The following is a 19722-nucleotide window of genomic DNA, read 5'->3' as shown; positions in this document are numbered from 1 at the left end:
AATAAGATAATTTTACTTTAAAACATTTCTTTCTGACCCCAGACAAAACTTTCTAGACCGAAGCATGGACTACTATTGATACAAATGAGTCATTTTTTTATTCACTCCCTTTAGAGGCAGCAGACCTTAGGGAAGACTGTAGATTTTGGTGCCCAGTCTGAGAAACAGGGGTGTGAATTTGTACTCTTCCACATATTTTCCATGTGAACATGGACAGGTTATTTAACTCTTCAGAACCTCATTTTTGTAAGCATTTTAGTTGGTACACAAAATGCACAAAATGTCAATATACAGGTCAGTGAATTATCACAAAAAGAAATTTGTGTAGCTACCAGACAAACCACAACGTGAGCATTGTCAGCCTACCAGAATCCCCTCTTAGACCACCTCCAATCATTTCCCCTCTCTCCTTTCTAAAGTAACCACTCTCTTCACTTCTAACACCACAGGTTAGTGTTGTACCTTCTTTTTTAAAGGCTTTATACGTATAGGATCAAATCATATGTATTGCTTGTTGTCTGGCTTCTTTCACTGAGGCACATTTCTATATCTGTAAAGTGGGGGGAGTGATGCCTACCTTACACTGTGGTTGAGACAATGATGTTGGAGTTATGCAGCGTAAAAAGTACATGGCTTCCAACTAGTTAGCAGAAAAGGTGAGTGGTTTCATGTTCACAAGCAGCAGGTGAACTTATGGAAATGATAGTGACAAGGATGGAATGGATTTGGAAATACTGATAGACCTGACCTTGCCTTGAGGTGTGTACTTAAAACATGAACTTCATCTTGGCAGTCAATTCTTCTCTTCTCGATACCAGTTCCGCCTGTGGAGTAGCTGTTCCTTCTCCATTAATCTCCAAACAGATTCATTTGGTTTGTGCTCCAGAAGCTTGTAGAAGTGACCCAAGCAGATTTTCAGATTGAACGATAATGACAAGTAATCTTTCCCAAAGACTCATGATGTGCCAGGATTTCCACTGATCACTTCACATACTGTATCTCATCTAATCTCCCTGCAGCCAAATGAGGAAGGTATTCCTACTATCCCACTGTTGAGATGAGGTACTAAAGCCAGAAAGACTTGAAAGGTCACTGAATCACTGGGAGGTAGAGTTAGAATTTTAACAGAGGCTGTTTGTCTCCAGAACTTGGGCTAACTGCTGATGTGCAGGCCCCTGGTACAAACAGATCCCGTCATTTTTACTGCAGTTCTTTGGAAAAGGTTGTCACATGTAGATTTCAGCTTATTGTAGAGGTTTGGTTGAAAAAAATAATAGCAAAGTTATACTCTCCCCTCTAACCTTAGTAGGAAATGTTCTCAGTGAACGGAGCGTAGAGCACACAGGCCACATGTGCCTCATTAAAAGCTCTAAAATGTAAGGCATAAATCTATTTTTATCGTGTTACACCTGCACTGGAGCCTGTCATGTTACCTAGGAAAGTGCTTTTGGGGATTTTAGTGCCCCCTCTAGGTCTACTACTATTTCCTTCATTTTATCTTTATACCACTTTCACCTATTTCTTTATTTTCCATTATTGACCAATAATCACAGCCCTATTGAGTCATTCCATACTGCCGTTGCAGAAATCAAGAGAGCCTTTGTGAAAACCCACTGCCAGGTTTAATCCTATGGAGTTGCTTGCAAGAGGGGCCATTGGGACATTTTATAAGTACAACTTCTTACAGCATTATTTAATATGTCTCAGTTTACAACAGACAGCCCATTAAGTACCTATTTAGTGCTTTTCTTTGTGTACAATACCAAGCTGGGGATTGTGTGTAAAACAAAAAGTCAGACGACACAAACCCTATCCTCAGCGTGCCTGAAATTCAGTGGGGGAGGAGGACAAAAATGTAATCAGAGAAAGTTAAAACTTAGTTCAAAGCAGCAGTAGAAATGTTACAATACTCCCTATGAGTAAGAAGACATCTAAGGTGGTCTCAGAACAATTACCACAGATGTCCAGAGAAAGCTGGAATCACTTGGTCAGAAAAGGGGTGGGATTGAAGACACTCCTGGAAGATGAGTAGGATCTGCAGGATCAGACTGTAAAACCTCCTGGCTGGTAAACCATGGCTTTACCCAAGGATTCAGGAAGATGAGAAGAGAGCGAGTAGAAGACTGAGTGTGCTTGTTTCCTATTGCGGCTTCAACAAACTACCACAGAACTGGTGACTTCTGGTAACACGGACATACTATCTAACAGTGCTGTAGGTCGGAAGTCCAAAGTAGGTCTATGGCTAAAATCAAGGTGTCAGCAGAGAGGCGTTCCTTCTGGAGGCTCTAGAGGCGAATCTGTCTCCTTGTCTTTTCCAGCTTCTGGAAGTTGCTTGCATTTCTTGGCTTATGGCCCTATCCTTCATCTTCAGAGCATATTATTCCAACCTCTGCTTACGTCATCACATCTCCTCCTCTGACTCTGACCCTCCTGCCTTCCTTTAATAAGGGCCCTGTGATTATATTGGGCCCACTAGAATATCCAAAATTATCTCCTCATCTCTACACTAACGTAAACACATCTGCAAGGTTCCTTTTGCCAGGTAAAATAACATACTCATGGGTTCTGAGGGACAGGATCTGGGCACCTTTTGGGGATGGGGCATTATTCTGTAGGTTACAGTCAGCACTGTACTGAGGGAGTTTTTAAGTGATAGGCTTTGAAGTTTATTTTGTACAACATGAAACCATTGAATGTTTTAATCTGGGAAGTGATACGAGCAAAGCACAGAGTAAAAGGCAGAGCAATGGTTAGAAAAGCATAGGGATAAGGAGGCCAGTGCAGAGATTGCTGGATCCCTCATGGACAGTGTGCAGGTGGTGGGTTGTCTTTGCCTGTGTGTGTGTGTGTTGGTCACGTGTAAGCATGAGAGACCACCCATATGTTCCCCATGCTTGTGCTTGTGAACACTGCCTCAGCTTGTTCCAGCTGGATGTTTACCTAGCCATAGGAAAGCAGCCACCCGAGGAGGCCTGCAACTCTCCCTGCCTCCCGGTATTTCTGCTAGAGCAAGGATAATATGCAAGGATTTTGATTTCCAAGTAATTGTCTTTATGCTTCAAGTTATGGGATATTCAGAGAGCTGGGAACTACCTCTTCAGACAACCTTCCAGGTGTCCTAAAGGGGGTTCCAAATCTTAAGAAGATTTTTTTATAAGTAGTCTGTGATAGGCAATTATACAAGCTGCAGTGGTCTCCCAGAGAGACTGTTTCCTTGAATGGTAGGGGCTCTCACGTGATGGCAGCCAGGGGAAGTGATCTGGTTAATAAGTCTGACTGGTGTTCAGAGCAGAGCTGGATGCTATTCATTAACTTGCCTCTCTGTTGTTTTCCCTTTCTGTATTGTCCTGGATTTGAAGTAAGTTGTCACACACAGTGAGTTTTGATTCAGACACAACTTTATTCAAATTAGCTGTAACTGTGGCTCCATATGGATATGAAATTAGGGAAGATAACCCCCCAAAACCCAAGAATCAAATGAATTAGCAGCCTTGCAGTGGACCAAGAGATTTTTAGAAATCTTGCAGACATACAGGCAAGGGCTGGAGTTGCCTCTCTGGCAAGGCAAATTCAGATAGTTCAGGAGTGAGCAAGCCCAAATGGTTTATTAACTCATTTGGGGGTCCTGTCATCAGTGTAGTTGCTTATCTAGGGTAAAGCAATTAAGATGGTATCAGAGAGTTGTACCCAAATGCCTAGTAAGACTTGATAACACGGAATTTTCAGAATAAAAGTGCTTTTGTTTTCAGCAATGGGAGAGAAAATTGTAATGCTGGTGTTCAAACTTTGAGGAGTTACAACACAATCTGAAAGGGATGGACATTATGAAATGAACGTGTTCCCCTCCTCCCAAGACAGAATGGTGCAGCAGAGTTATTTTGGTGGCTTTTAACTATTAGTGTTCAGTAGCAAAGAAAGATCCTCAGAAACGAGCCCAGAAGTCTCCGAGGGAAAACATAAATATTCAGCTGTGCTTTTAAAGACTTGCTATTTTCTTTCTTAATTGTGTTTACCTTTTAAACAACAACAAGCAGAAGCCAAAAACTTGGCAGAGTGCTGCTTTTTAAGGCAAATGTATCCCTTCACTGCCAACTGAACATGCCTCTATTTTTTACTTGGTTCTTTTTCCTTTAAAAAAAAAGAGTGATACTTTCCCTCTCCTTCATTCAAGAACATCTTGCCCTTCAGCCATCAAGAGTAGTCAGAATTCCAAATGTAGGAGTTCCCAGGAGGACAAATCCAGGGCTGTGTTCATTATTGTTATCATCATTGTTGTTATATTAGTGCAATAAATGATAAGACCCAAAGTATGGGGCATTAGAGAAATACTAGGTTGCGAGCAGCATATGCATAAACAAATAGTGCTTTTACACAACATAATAAGGCATGTATACTTAAAACTCACTGTTAATGTTATTATTTTCAAGGAGATGACCTCTAGTGAATTCATGCATGTGTTTGCCACCTTTAAAGAGCGCCTCACTCCACACAGCAAAACCAAACAAGCAAGCTACGCAGCAGTAGCAACCTATCCTTTTTTGAGCCTGTCTCTCATGCTTGGGGTATAGAACAGAAGGAGACCACTGCCCTATAGTCACGGACTTTGGTTAGTAGCCACAGTGGTAATCAGGAGAGACCCCAAGTGGAAGTCAACCTCAATTTGGTGGTCCCCTGCCACCCAGTGTGCCTCTCTGCACTTCATTGGGAAGTCACAGACTCCATGTCTAGTTAGGTATCTCATATATGCTATTCCTAATTTTCTGGTTGTTCAGACCTCTTCCCTGTGCACTCAGAGAGCATCTCCAGGGAAATGGATTCAGAAAGTAAAGCACAATCTTTTTTATGTAACATCACTTTAAGGATTCTAAAGCTTGACAGAACTAAAGAACTAGAAGAGACTTTTACATTATAGTATAGGAAAGTCTGTTTCCTAAATGGAAAAAGTTCTGCTTCTTCTGCCTGATGACATTTATGTAGACACCACAGACCAGTTGAGGTTTGAGGAATTAGGAGGAAGGGGAAGCAGGGCAGCTGCTAGTTTTGAAGACTTTGGGCAAAGTATTTGATTTATTGTGAGATTTAGAGAAAACTGAGAGAAATGAGTCTTGATGAACTGTAAGCCTCTGCTAAATAATTTCAATACCCATTTCATTTAATATAATCCTTAAAAAATGAGGTTTGCAGATATGAAAACTAAGGATTTGCAAGAAATTACTCAAATACATTATTGTTCCCCAGCCACTGAGTGACAGAGCTAGAGTTTGCATTCAGTCCTTCTGATGCTGGAGGACTTTACATGTTAACAGTAATAACATGTTGGGCAGTGGGTAACACACACAGGCAAACCTTCAAGATCCTGTGCTCCCATCCAGACGACTGAAATAAAGCAAGTCACATGAATTTTTGGTTTCCCGGGGCACGTTAGAGTTATGTTTACACTACAGTGTATTATGTTTATTCTATTAAGTGTGCAATAATATGTCTAAAAAACAATGTGCATAGATTAATTTTAAAATATTTTATTCCTAAAAATTACTAACCATCATCTGAGCCTTCAGCGAGTTGTAATCTTTTTGCTGGTGGGTCTTGCTTCAGTGTTGATGGCTGCTGACTGATCGGGGTGACGGTTGCTGTAGGCTGGGGTGGCTGTGGCAACAGAGAAGTTTGCCACATAGATTGGCTCTTCCTTTCACAAATGGTTTCTCTGGAGTATGCAGTGCTGTTTGATAGCATTTTACCCACAGCAGAACTTCTTTCAAAAATTGGTGTCAGTCCTCTCATACTCTACCACACCTTTATTAAATTTATGAAATATTCTAAGTAATTTGTTGTTACTTCAACAATATTCACAGCATCTTTACCAGGAGTAGGTTACATCTCAGGAACCACTCTTTCTTTGTACACCCATAGAAGTAACTCCTCATCTGTGAAAGTTTTATCACAGGATTGCAAAATTCAGTCATGGCTTCAGGCTCCACTTCTAGTTCTCTTGCTGTTTCCACCACATCGGTAGTTACTTTCTCCCCTCAAGTCCTCAAATCCTCAAAGTCACCCATGAGGATTGGAATCAACTTCTTCCAAATTCTTGCTGACGTTGATATTTTGACCTCTTTTTATGAGTCATAGATGCTCTTAATGGCATCTAGAATGTTGAATCCTTTTCAAAAGGTTTTGATCTACTTTGCTTGGATCCATCAGAAGAATAACTATCTATGGCAGTTTTTATAGCCTTACAACATGCAATTCTTAAAGAAAAAGACTTGATCCATTCCCAGAGGACTTCCAAGAGCTTCAAACTCACAATTTCGATCGCCCCGGTAGTTAAACTGAGGAAACAATCAGTCACTGCTCTTCAAGCAGTAAAGCCATATATTTTTTAACTTCCTCCAACTTTCTTTGTATACACTGTGGCTTTCTTTTACCCACCCAGATATATTAAACTTTTTGTATGACTGTGGCAATAAAGAAATAATTTCTTAAAAAAAAGACTTGAAAGTTGAAATGACCCTTGATCCATGGGCTGCAGAATGAATGTTGTCTTACCAAGCATGGAAACAACAGCAGTCTCATTGCACATCTCCATCAGAGCTCTTGGGTGACCAGGTGCATTGTTAGTGAGCAGCAGTATTTTGAGTGGAATCTGGTTTTTTGAGCAGTATGTCTCAACAGTGGGCTTAAAATATTCAGTAAACCATCTTGTTAACAGATGTGCGGTCATCCAGGCTTGCTCCATTTATAGAACACAGGCAGAGTAGATTTAGCATAGTTCTTAAGGGCCTGTAAGGATTTTCAGGAAGGTAAATGAGCATTGGCTTCAACTTAAAGGCTGCATTAGCCCCTAACAAGAGAGTCCGTCTGTTCTTTGAAGGTTTGAAGTCAGGCGTTGACTTCTCCTCTCTTGCTATGAAAATACTAGATGGCTTCTTCTTCCAATATAAGACTGTTTCATCTACACTGAAAATCTGTTGTTCAGTGTAGCCACCTTCATTAATGATCCCAGCTAGATCTCCTGGATAACTTACTGCAGCTTCTACACCATTACTTGCTGCTTCACTTTGTACTTTGATGTTGTGGAGATGGTGTCCTCCTTAAACCAAATGAATCAGCCTCTGCTAGCTTCAAACTGTTCTGCAGTTTCCTCACCTCTCTCAGCCTTCATATAATTGAAGAGAGTTAGGGCCTTGCTCTGGATTAGGCTTTGGCTTTAGGGAATGTTGGCGTTAACCTGATCTTCTAGCTAGATCATTAAAACTTTATCCATATCAGCAATAAGGCTGTTTCGCTTTCTTACCATCTGTGTGTTCACTGGAGTAACACTTATAATTTCCTTCAAGAACTTTTCCTTTGCATTCACAACCTGGCTGTTTGGTGCAGGAGGCCAAGCTTTCAGCCTAATTCAGCTTTTGACATGCCTTTCTCACTAAGGTTAATCATACCTAGCTTTTGATTTAAAGTAAGAGATGTGTAACTCTTCCTTTCACTTGAACACTTAGAGGATGTTGTAGGGTTATTAACTGACCTAATTTCAGTATTGTTGTATCTCAGGAAACAGGGAGGCTGGAGGAGAAGGAGAGAGATGGCAGGGTGTCAAGGGAGGGAGGACAGCCAATTAGTAGAGTGGTCAGAACACACATTTATAGATTAAGTTTGCCATCACATGGGTGTGGTTCATGGTGCCCCAAAACAATTATAATAGTAGCATCAAGGTCACTGTTCACAGATCATTGTAACAAATGTAATGAAAAAGTTTGAAATATTGCAAGAATGACCAAAATGTGACACAGAGGTACAAGTAAACAAATGCCATTAGAAAATAGTGCAGGTGGACTTGCTCAACATCACATTGTCACAAGCCTTCAGTTTGTAAAACACACAGTATCTGTGAAGTGGAGTGTGCCTATAGTACAGGCTTCCTGAGTGCTTGTTCATCTAAACTTAACTAGTCAGGTGTTCTGCTCTCAAGGTGATTTTGTCATTGCAGTTATACACAAGTCTAGTTTAAAAATAAAACTTCAAAAGTTAGAAGCATATTTTAATGTAAGAAGAAAGCCAAATTTTCATTCACTTAGATATGATATACATGTAAATGAATACACATACATCCATATCTTTAGTCAACACTGTTCTCACAGATTTTCAGCATCTTTATCTTTGCATTAAGAGCTTGCTACAAATATTCCATTTGTCTTGCAGATTATATATGTTTTCTTATTTTTTTCTATTTAAAATTTACTATCTGTAGATGGAAATGTTGAATTAATTAACAAAAATCAGTGCCATTTCTGAGATGAAAAATGTACATTTCTCTTAGTGGAATCTTGGCTATATTTATTCATATGAGTAAAGAAAATAATCCTGAAAGCTATCCAAATTTTACATTTATTTATATGTTAAATATATCTGTTACTCTCAACATTGTTCAGTTTTGTTTATCTTTATTCTGAAAAGCTTATCTTTGAGGAAGCAAACATGTGTGGCCCTCTAATTCGCAGCTGGGCACCCTTCAAGTAACATTGCCAAATAGTACAATCAGAATCCTGGGAGTTCCTCTGTTATGAAAACCCACTCAGTAGATATTCAACCACTGACTAATTGGCATTGGCCAGTGAAAGGCTGTCAGAGATAATGATATATTGTCACTCTCATTATTACTGTACTTTTCTAGTATACCAAATATGTTAGATGCCAAATAACAATCATGGAGCTGCCTCCCAATGATTTCGCAGTTACCCATTGAGCTTGTTTTATAAATTTGAAGAATGAAAGTTGAAGAATTGACAAGGACTATTCACAGAAAAGAAACATGGTAAACTCAGATGTCTTGGGGCTTATACTGTTGGAAATTTTCCCCAGTCGGGAGGGTTACACGCAGAGAGTTGCCATCTTACTTAGGAAGCTAGGAGAATACTGTCAGACATTTTGGAAAAGCAGTAGTCAGAAATCTTGGATTCTGCTTCGAGCACATTCCCTGATTTTCTGTGTGACCTTAAATAAATTAGTTAACTTCTCTGGGTCCCAAATTTCCCACCTATAAAGTAGGAAGATAAAATGTCATTCCAATAGAGATATAAAAGTATTGTGAAAATCATATGAGCTAATATATGTAAACATGAATTAAAAAGTATTAAGAACAAGAGAGATGTTAACTGCTATTGGTACTATAATATGCAGCCATGTGTGATAGTGAAGATATCTAAAGACAGGAGCATGAAGTATAAATGTAAGTAAAGATAATTAGATGAGGTAAGGGAACTAAATAAAGCCAAAGAATAGTCCTCATTCTTCCTATAATCTTCTGCAACACAGAAACAGCCTCCAAAAAAAGACAACTCCCTAACTGTTTTTAAAAATTTTGATAGCTAAAGGCAGAGAGGCATTACATAGGGAAAAGAAGAATGTGATTGTCATTTGTTTTCAGTCACTCTACTTCCAACAAAGAAAGAATGTAATATAGGGAATTAGAAGCTGATACAACTATTGGAAGGGCTGCAGAAGCAAAGGTCAGAGGAGGAAATGCTGCTGATTTTCAGGAACTCTGAAAGTGAAGGAAACACAGAGATGCTGTTGCTGACGATCTTAACTACCTACAATTCCCAAGTGACTCACCAGTGCTCACCTAATAAGCCCCAGGCAAAATCTTCCGTAGGCATCTGTCAGTGTTCATCTGGCTGCTGCTGGAGAATGAAGGCTGCTCCTCCTCTGTGCTCCAGATTTCTTGCAAGGGATTCCCATTGGCATTATTCAAATTGGAACCTAGGGGGCAAAGGATCCCAGTGTGGGTCCCAGGCTTCTCCCCAAAGATGGAAGTGATGTTGAGTTGACAACACAAGCTGACACACTCCTGCTCTTCAGAACCATTACTTTAATAACACTTGCATGAAAAGACTAAAGTTATAAAGCAAAGATTTCAAATTTTAAATGAGAGTTATTTGAGGCTGAGAAACTAGACTGTATTTCTGTACTCTCATATGTTATACCATTTCCACAATTCAAAGATTCCAATGGTTTAGAGTTGCACTATTAACTTAATAAGAGATTCTCAAAAAATATGTATAACTGAATCACTTTGCTGTATACCTGAAACTAACACAACATTGTAAACTAACTATACTTCAATTTAAAAATAGGTTTTTAAATAAATAAATACATTTTTTAAAAGCAACATAAAAGATACACATTACAGTAAGACTTGCGCTCCCTCCAAATCACTGTTGTTCATAGTGTGAAGATTAGTCTTAGAGACAAGGAAATACGATGTTACTGCAATTTGAGGGTTTTTAGTGGGAGGAACTTAGAAATCCCTCATTCCTTTTCACACACTGCTACACACTTACATCTGATCCTTTTTAATAAAATTGGATTAGGATCAAGGCATTTTACTCTACCAGCCGGCAGACATGCTCAAGGATATTTTCTTGGTTGAGCTATAAGAGGGAATGTTTCACTGACTTGGGCAGAGAAGGAAGGGGTCGAAGGAGGGTCAGTCTCTCTGTACGTGGACTTCCTCATAGCTCGCTAGGGAGAAGGAGCTAGTTCTGTCTTTTCCTTTGGTTTTCTCCTGCTCCCTCTTGATTTTGTTCCCATGTGACCAGGGTGGAGATGGCTGACTTCCTCCTAGAAGAAGCCTGGTCTTCTCTCTGTATTTCTTTTTGACATACTATTTCAGGGATGTTCCCAATGCCCCAGCCTCAGAAGATTTACCACAGTTTCTCTGGATTAATCTGCTGTAGGCATTTCAGAAAATGTTTCCTCAGTCTTCTTCTTTGAACTCTTGGGCTGGTTCCGGTTGAGCGTGTCTGCAGTGGTATGGTGACATCTGAGATTTGGGCTCAGGCCCAAGGCCCCCTCAGTCTGCTCTGGCTCATGGTCTATTCAGTCTACCTTGTTTAGGCCATAGTGGTTCTGCATGGGGCCTCTCCCAGTTCACTGGAGAGTTCTGCATTGGAGTTTAGAGATTACATGTACATAAATTTCCTCTGGAACCTGGTGAGGAGTGATGGCCCATTTATGACCTAGATCCTCAGACCCTTAGCCAAACTCTGTAGTAATCTCACTTGATATTGAATAATGGCTATTTTATTGCCTAAAAGTAATTTTAAAAATTTTAGCATATCATCAGTGTTGAGACATTGGCATATGTTGCCTACTATCAAGAGTAGAAGTCCAAACACTTTTGCCCACTGCATCTTGGTATTGGAGTCGCCATGGAAAACACAGTGATGTCAAGCACTGGATAGAACAGAGTTTTACTCACATAGAGAAGAGACAGAGCAAGACCAGCTTCAGTAGTGGGCATCAGTTACCCAGGGTGCCTGCATGCACCCCAGTTGTGACACAGAGAAGAAGACCCCATCACCTCCCTGCAAGGGACAGATACAGCCGTGGGGTTGGCCAGGTGCCATGACACAAACACTCAAGCAGAACAAAGGAGTACACATTGAATCTGAAACAGAGAAAGATACTCCCACACAGGTTATAAGTCCAGCACAGACTTTGAGGACTTTTTACTTTTTCTGCTATAGAAGAAATTAGAAATGTTGTTATTTCTAATTTCTAATTGTTACAAAACACTGAATATGAGGACTTTTAATTTTTGGTAAGAGTGTTCTAGGCCCAAGGCCTATTCTTATGCAGCTAACAGGGGGTCGACAAACTGAATATATAAAACTGTTTTCTCAACAATCAACATTTAAAAAAAATATATTTCCTGGTCTCTGAAGAGAGTGTCTATGTCCTTGTGATGAAACATTTAAAAATGTTTGACAATGTCACAGATTTTTCTGGAAATGGTGTTATGTCCATACTAACTGATTTTTTTTTTTTTTTGGAGACTGGAATAAGAATATTACCCGCAATAATCTTCTCCAAGACTGATTGGTGCACTCAGAACTAGGTTTCACTTTGAAAGAATGTTTATGGACATCATGCCCCAATCATAAATGCTAACATAACAGCCTTCTCATCAGAGCTAATCTGGTTAGGTGACGTTGGAAAGCAAAAGCACTGCAGAACAATTACATGAAACATTCTCAGGCAAACTCCCAACAATGGGAAAAGAAAAGAGAATACTGGGAGGGGGTGGGTATGTCACAGACTTTGTCTTTTATTTGTGCTGCAGAAGTTCTGTTGAGTAGCAATGAAGCATGAAGTATTTGGGGTCCCTTAGCTATGGGCCCCTATTCAACTTTAGCCAATATACCTTTAACCTGAAAGAAGTACCTGGTTTTGAGGCTATTTCTGTTGTTTGGGTCAACAGAGAAACCATTTATTCAGCCCTTGGCATAGTTGCAGAAAACAAATGGTTTGAATGTTTTATCATTTCTTCGCTGAGTTTGATTCCATGTTGTCACTTCCGTGCTTAAAAATTCCTTCAGTGGCTCTCCCTTATTTTCTGGATAACATCCATTTTTTTTCACGTGGCTTTACCAGGCCTTTCAGTAACTGGTTTCTCCTTACCTATACAGACTTATCTTCCAATGACCTCCCACAGGCTACAGCTTCTCTACAGCCTCAGTAAACTATTGTCATTTCCCACAGTACCTACAATTGCACACTTGCTAACCCCTCTGTCTACTTCCATGTGTTCCCCCCTCCCCTCACTCCCTTAATCTTCAGATGAATTTCTGCTTAACCTTCAGGAGACTAGACTTTAAGCACCTCCAAAAATTGGCCATGTCTTACCCATCTCCCAATTCCTGGTGCTTATCAGAAAGCTGGTACGTCAGAGGTGCTCAAAAGCAATCAGTGTAGCTGAAATGAGTTTTATAATTGTACCATTTTCTGTATTATGTCAAGAGTCCTCTGTGTATGTAATGTGAACAATTATTAGAAATTGCTCATTTAATGTCTGTGACATCTCACTAGCAAGAATCTTTTTGGTCATTACCCAGAGTCTCTATTAAGAACTAGATTATGAATTCCACCTAGAACAATGTGTCCTAACACACCATTTAAGAATTCAACAAGTATTTGCAGTTGTAGGAGCAAGATCATCCATCATCTATGGGGTCAGGCTGTAAGATGAGCAATAAAACTCTGCTGCTAAAGAAAAATATACTTTCATTAGTGCCACATGTTCATCCAATATTAAGTTGTATTTGAAAGACTGTGAGCAAATCTTTTAAGGGAGCAATTTGGGCTCACTGACGGTTAGGAGAATGGTGCTTTTCTATTCAGGGCATTGCATTCGTTTTCTGGAGATAGAATCGAAGCCTCTAGGGTCATGAGTCCCAGGGAGCCTCCTGACCTTGAGCATTTTGATCTTCCCTAGAGAAGCCATTTTCAGCACAGAGTTAGCGTTGAGGTTTAGGGTAAAGCTTTGTTCTACTGATCAATAATTCTAGAAGGCTGAAATGCAGTGAAACAAGTTATAGCTTCTTTGAATGTTTATAAGTTGGCTTGATTGTTTCCATAGAATTCCATCCTCATTACTAAAACACTTGTCATGTTGAGTGGTATTAGGAAATGGAAAAGAACAAGCAGCCCTTCCAGAAGGGTTCCTTTAGCTCTGCAAAAATCTGATCTGCATTTCCCTGGAAGTTACTACAGACTCAACAACAGACTGAAATAGAAATATTACCAGTGAGCTTCACCACTCTTGGGTTATGTAAGCAACGGTATTTACATTCTGTCCAATTTCTTAAATTCTAAAAGGATCATAATGGTATGATATGTCTGATTAATAATGTGTGTTTAGTGAGGAAGAACTAGCAGTGTATTAAAATTAAATAGGATATATTATACATTAAACGATTTCATTTACCTCTTAATGTTGTACCTATATTTTCCTTGATCTTTTACATGCATGAGGTACATTTTAACATTTATGCCAAACTCCTCTAATCCACAAGTTGATTATTTACAGGATAATAGAATGTTGGCAGTATAGTCCTTTTTTTTTTTTTTTTTTGATTACCTTGGTCATATGGTTTGCCAATTTAGAGTTACTTACATTGAATTGAAAATTACTCAAGAAGTTTATCATCATTATTTGTTGACATTCTATCTTTCCACCCATTCAAACATAATTATTTACTAAGCATCCTGAGATGCAATATCTAGTAATTGTTTCCCATAAGCTAAGTTGATTAAGTCAGAATGTGTTCCTATAAGAGATCAGGAGACCTTGAAGGCTGAATAATTGAAAAACAAATTAAATAAAACAGCAAGGTAGATATGCTATAAGAAAGAACTTCAGTGCAGTCTAGAGAGGCTGGGTAAGATTTAATAGGCCTTTTCAGATTCTTAATTTCAGTCAGTTCATGGGTCATGATGTTGGCTTTCTTCTCTTCTTGTTTTGGTTAATTCTTTGCCTCAGAACTTGTCTGTCCATTAACTGTGGAAGAACCCCCATTCTCAATGCCTCAACTCAGGGAATCTTGTTCCATGAAAGGGATACATTTCCCAAAGGAGTCCCATGTAATGCTAGGCGTTCTCAGTTCCATTTGTTCTCAATCAACTTATTTTTCCTTCTATGATACTGTCAGGAGCATACAGCTAATGTTACACAAATCCATGAAAATATTATAGAGGTTTACCCATCAATTTTTGATGGATCAAGTCAGAAGTGTACTATAGCCATTGGAAAAAGAACACCATGAGTGTGCAACGGCTCTTTATTAAGAGCAAATTGAGATTTCCGTGAAAGGATTTTTGAGGCTACAAATCATGTTCTGGTATGAATTTAAGTGCATCTGTACTGTGGCATTATTTAAAAAGAAAGCCGTTTTTCTACTTAAATACTTTCTAAATTATTTAAATAAGGCAGCTTTAGAAGATTTTGATAGAAATTGCAATACTATATAGACTTTACCATCTGTTTTTAAGAGAAAGATCATGACTGCGCAGGGAGCCTTTCAAATCTTTTTTTTTTTTTTTCAAATCTTAGTAAACAAGGTATGAACAGCTCATCAGTCATGCCAAAGTGAATTGCATTAGCATTCTTCCAAACTGCCGTGCCAAATTAGCATTCAGGGAGCTTCCAAGTATCACATGGACTCTGTAACAGGAATCAGTTTTCTTCCCGCCCCCCCCCCCCCCCCGATCCCCTCTGTAATAGGAAAAAAAAGCAGACCTCGCTTGGCCAGGCTTGACTCCTATGTCTTAGATGAAGGAGATGATTCCTAGCACTAGAAATCAAAGAATGTTGAATTTCTTCTGGAAACCTACATCATTTTTTTTAATAGCTTATGTGAACACACCTCTTATACCATCATCATACTGTACTTCCTTAAAGTCCCTCATTGGCTCCCCTTTCATTGTCTTTATTTTTTATTTTATTTTTTGTTGTTGTTGTTGAGTAAAGGTAGGTTTATTTGGAGAGATACATACTGCATAGAGTGTAGGCTGTTTCAGAAGGCAGGAGAAAGGCCATGTGGTGTTGGGGTTGGGTGCTCAGGTTAAAGTAAAAGTAGGTATGTACCCATTGTCTTTAGGATCAAGTTCAAACTCCCTGGCGTGGTGGAGAAATCCTTCCAGGACGGCACCTCCCACCTCCAACCTCTGCAGTCTCACTTGTTCCCTCTCCCTGAAGCTGCAGCTAGATGGAAGTCCCTGTGGGTCCCCACACTCACCTTGCTGTCCAAACATGGCTACATCTGCTTAGAACACTGTGCCGCCCGCCCTAAACCACTCCATTTGTCCCTGCGTTCTTCCAGACACACCTGATGAGTCACCTCCTCCATGAAGCCTTTCAGACATTTTGGACCACTTTTGGCACCTGTAGAACTAAAGTTACTATGCCTATTTCTTTTCCATTTGTCTCAACTAGATTGTAAGCTATTTATAAGGAGAAATGTCATCATATTTATCACTGTATCCCCAGTTTCCAGCAAAATGTTCAGCGTAGCACATGCGAAAAAGACTTCTTAAAAAATACGTTATGATAAAACTCCCCCCATCTAGTTAACCTATCCATCACCTCACATATTTATCTTTTATTAGTGAGAAAATTTAAGTTATTTCCTCTTAGCAAATTTCAGCCCCCAGGATTTATTTGTTTTATAACTGGAAGTTTGTACCTTTTGACCCCTTCACTCATTTCATCCACCTTCCACTCCCTCCTCGTGGCAACCACCGATCTGTTCTCTGTATCTATGAGCCTGGGTTTTTTTTTTGCTGTTGTTGCTTTACTTTTAAAAATTCCACATGTAAGTTAGATCACACATCACTGAAAGATTTTGAAAATACAAATATAAAAGTGTATTTTTATAAAATAGAATTTGTTTTATTAGTTTACTTGATTATAAAAGTAATACAGGCTAATTGTAGAAATGCAATACAAATAATACTAAAAATAAAAAAGAAAGTAAAGATTATCCAAACATAACCACCATTAATATTCTCTATTATGTTCCATCCTTTTTATGCAAAGATATTTTTAAAATATATATTAAATATGCTATTTGTATAGCTATGTAACCTACATTTTAAACTTCATGATGGGCAAATTTCTCAGTCAATAAATGTAGGTGATGATAATAGTCCTTAACATGCAAAAATACTTTTCTAAGTCTTTTACTTATGTATTAACTCATGTAAATTTTGAAACAGATCTATTTTAATTTTTTAATTGAAATATAGTCAGTTTTAGATGTATCAGTTTCTGGTGTACAGCATAATAGTTTAATCATACATATACATGCATATATTCATTTTTATATTCTTTTTCAGTATAAGTTACTACAAGATATTGAATATAGTTCCCTGTGTGATACAGTATGAACTTGTTGTTTATCTGTTTTATATATAGCAGTTAGTATCTGCAAATCTCGAACTCCCAATTTATCCCTTCCCACTCCCTTCCCCCTGGTAACCATAAGTTTGTTTTCTATGTCTATGAGTCTGTTTCTGTTTTGTAAATAAGTTCATTTGCCTTTTTTTTAGATTCCACATATAAGTGATATCATATAGTATTTTTCTTTCTCTTTCTGGCTTACTTCACTTAGAATAATGATCTCCAGGTCCACCCATGTTGCTGCAAATGGTGTTATTTTATTCTTTTTTATGGCTGAGTAGTTTTCCATTGTGTAAATGTACCACAGCTTCTTTATCCAGTCATCTATCAATGGACATTTAGGTTGTTTCCATGTCTTGGCTATTGTAAATAGTGCTACTATGAACATTGGGGTGCATGCATCTTTTCAAATTAAAGTTCCTTCTGGATATATGCCTAGGAGTGGGATTGCTAGATCATATGGTAACTCTATTTTTAGCCTTTTGAGGAATCTCCATACAAAACAACCCTGTTTTAGATTGTAATTATCTTCATTTTACAGATAACTAAAGTACAGAGAAGATATGTAATTTGCTCAAGGTCACACAGCTACTAAGTGGTCAAACCTCAGTTTGAGCCTGGACAGTTCTGTTCTCAATCTATGTTCAGAACCAAAGCATGAACCTTAATTTATTTAACAATTCCATTATTTTTAGACATGTAGGATATTTTTCCAGTTTTCAGTATAATAAATAGACCCATGATAAATAACTCCATGCGGTTATCTTTGTACAATTATCCAGTTATCACCTTATGATAAATTTCCATTTTTCAGCTTATTCTTTTCCCTTTGGACTCTGTGCTCCCACTAGATATGCTTCTTGTTGCTTCTACAAACTCAGAAAGCCCTTCCCTGACCACTCTAACTTAATATTATTCATTATCATTGCATGCAGTGTATTTCCTTTAAAGCTCTAAAGTTCTGATAAAATACACATCTGATAATTTACATATTTGTTGCCACGTCCTTCACCTCCAGTGGTCTGTGAACTCCATGAACCCATAGATCATGTCTATTTTATAGAACACTGTTTGCCCAGGGCTTAATTCCATGCTCAGTTTATAATTGGTATTTAAATACTAATTGAAAGAACAAATAAATTTCAGTATAATTGCTGATTCAGAGAAATGTCACAAGAATTTAAGCTAAGGCATTATCCTTTCTCTCTCTAGAAACACAATGTAGAGAAAAATTCCAGAATCAGCAAAACAGCAGGTCAGTCTGTAGTAAGGATATAATACGATCAAACTTTTGAAGCAAAAAAGTCAGCATCTTCCTGCATTAATTATCACCCTTGGCAACAGGGCAAATGGTTTAAGTAGTTCATGAAAATCTATGTCAAAAGTGGCTCCAGGTCCAATGTCATGTTGTGAACTCCCTGGAAACAGGGATTATTTTGGGGCTGGCCACTTACCATGAATAGTGGCCTGAATACCAACTGCTAGGAACAACAGAAATTCTCTTTGCTGCTTGTGAATTACTAATAGAGTAATGTTTGTTTAATAGTCTCTCAACTACCCATGCCATTTTGAAGACAGTCTCTCCAATTGTTAATACATCCTTTAACCTACAACCCAGCCCACTGGTCATAGCTTCAATTCTTTATACATATACCCAAACCAGAAAGCATGTTACAAAAACTTGTTTCAGTTATCAAAAGTCTCTTTGTTTTTCAAGCTAAGAATTTGTTAGAGGGAAAAAAAGACAAGAAGTGGTCAGAACAGGTCTGAATGCATATAGTTGGAACTATTAAAGTATATTTTGTCTTCAGCAATGTTCAGATTGGCATGGATGATTCAAAATGTATCTCTCTACTCTTTGCCCAGCTGAAAAAAAAAAAGATTTAAAGTAATTTATATTTCAGGAGGATTCTAGAGGAAGAAGTTTCTTTCAAATTCAAGGGGAAAAAAAGTGTGTTATTTGAACATAAGCCAAGAATATACATTTATTACTGAAACTCTTTTATGAGAATGAAGAACAGTTTAGTGTTCTACTTGAAGGCAAAAAAAAGGGCTTTTGAGGGTGAGAATAAATATGTAGGAGCTCTATCCTGGGTGATATTAATGCTGTTGTTTGTAAAATCAAGTTCTCTAACGGAATCCAGTGGTATTCCTGTGCGCTCTCATAAATATAAAGAAAAACAGGAACAAATTAAGTGTTATACAAGAGATATATCTTTTAAGAGTAGCTTTTCCCTATTTAGTTTCCCTGCAAAAGGCTTTAGAAGAAGTGCAAGAAATTTATGTGTACCTGTGTGTGTTAACAGTGAAAGTAAAACAAAATCCCAAGCTATAGTTGTGCATTCTTCTGTGAAATACTCACAGACACTCTGTACTGTCATTATTCTCACACATACACGAACCTTCTTCCCCCCACACACACCTGGCTCAGTTTCAGATACAAATGTCATGAAAGCACCTTGCAATCGCTAAAAACGGTGTCATGGAGCCTCCAAAAGTAGGTCAGCTTTCCTTATTGTCTTCCCTTCCTCCTCCTCTGAGCGCTGAGCTGGCCTGCAGAGCCAAGATAATTTTTAAATTCCACTCTGAATGACAATAAAAGAAGGTGCAAAAATGTCTTTTATGAAAGACCTCCTTTCTCCCCTCCATTACGAGAGGATAAATTCTCTAAATTACAAAAGAAAAAAAAATGAATACAAAATAAAAATAGTAAATGCCCTTGGTTTCTAAATTAGGACTTATCATTCTCTGAAAAGCTCTGGAAGGAGGCAGTTACTTAAAACAAAACCCAAAAAAGATGAGGAGAGAGAGCACAGACTTTTGACCTTAGAAAAACCTAAGTTTAAATTGTGGTGGTACTTTACAGAAGATATGCAGATACTCAGTAAATAAGTTCAAGGAAATGCAAACTAAAACCCTCCAGAGTTATTTCAATGAAAAAGGCAAAAAAGTAGAATCCCCATATTCTACTGATGGGAGTATTTATT

The 19722-nt window shown here is 38.4% G+C and overlaps 1 protein-coding gene and 1 pseudogene across 1 annotated transcript in view; one reads left to right on the top strand and one right to left on the bottom strand.

Moving 5' to 3' along the window:
- Window positions 1–19722, top strand: part of TRPM3 (transient receptor potential cation channel subfamily M member 3) — a 724277-nt gene that overhangs the window by 392167 nt on the left and 312388 nt on the right. The gene's annotated exons all lie outside the window — the stretch shown is intronic.
- On the bottom strand, window positions 5536–15588 carry LOC135322329 (tigger transposable element-derived protein 1-like; annotated as a pseudogene).

Source organism: Camelus dromedarius, chromosome 10, assembly GCF_036321535.1.
Source record: "Camelus dromedarius isolate mCamDro1 chromosome 10, mCamDro1.pat, whole genome shotgun sequence".
Taxonomy (NCBI): Eukaryota; Metazoa; Chordata; class Mammalia; order Artiodactyla; family Camelidae; genus Camelus; species Camelus dromedarius.
This window is presented reverse-complemented; position numbering and strand designations above follow the sequence as displayed.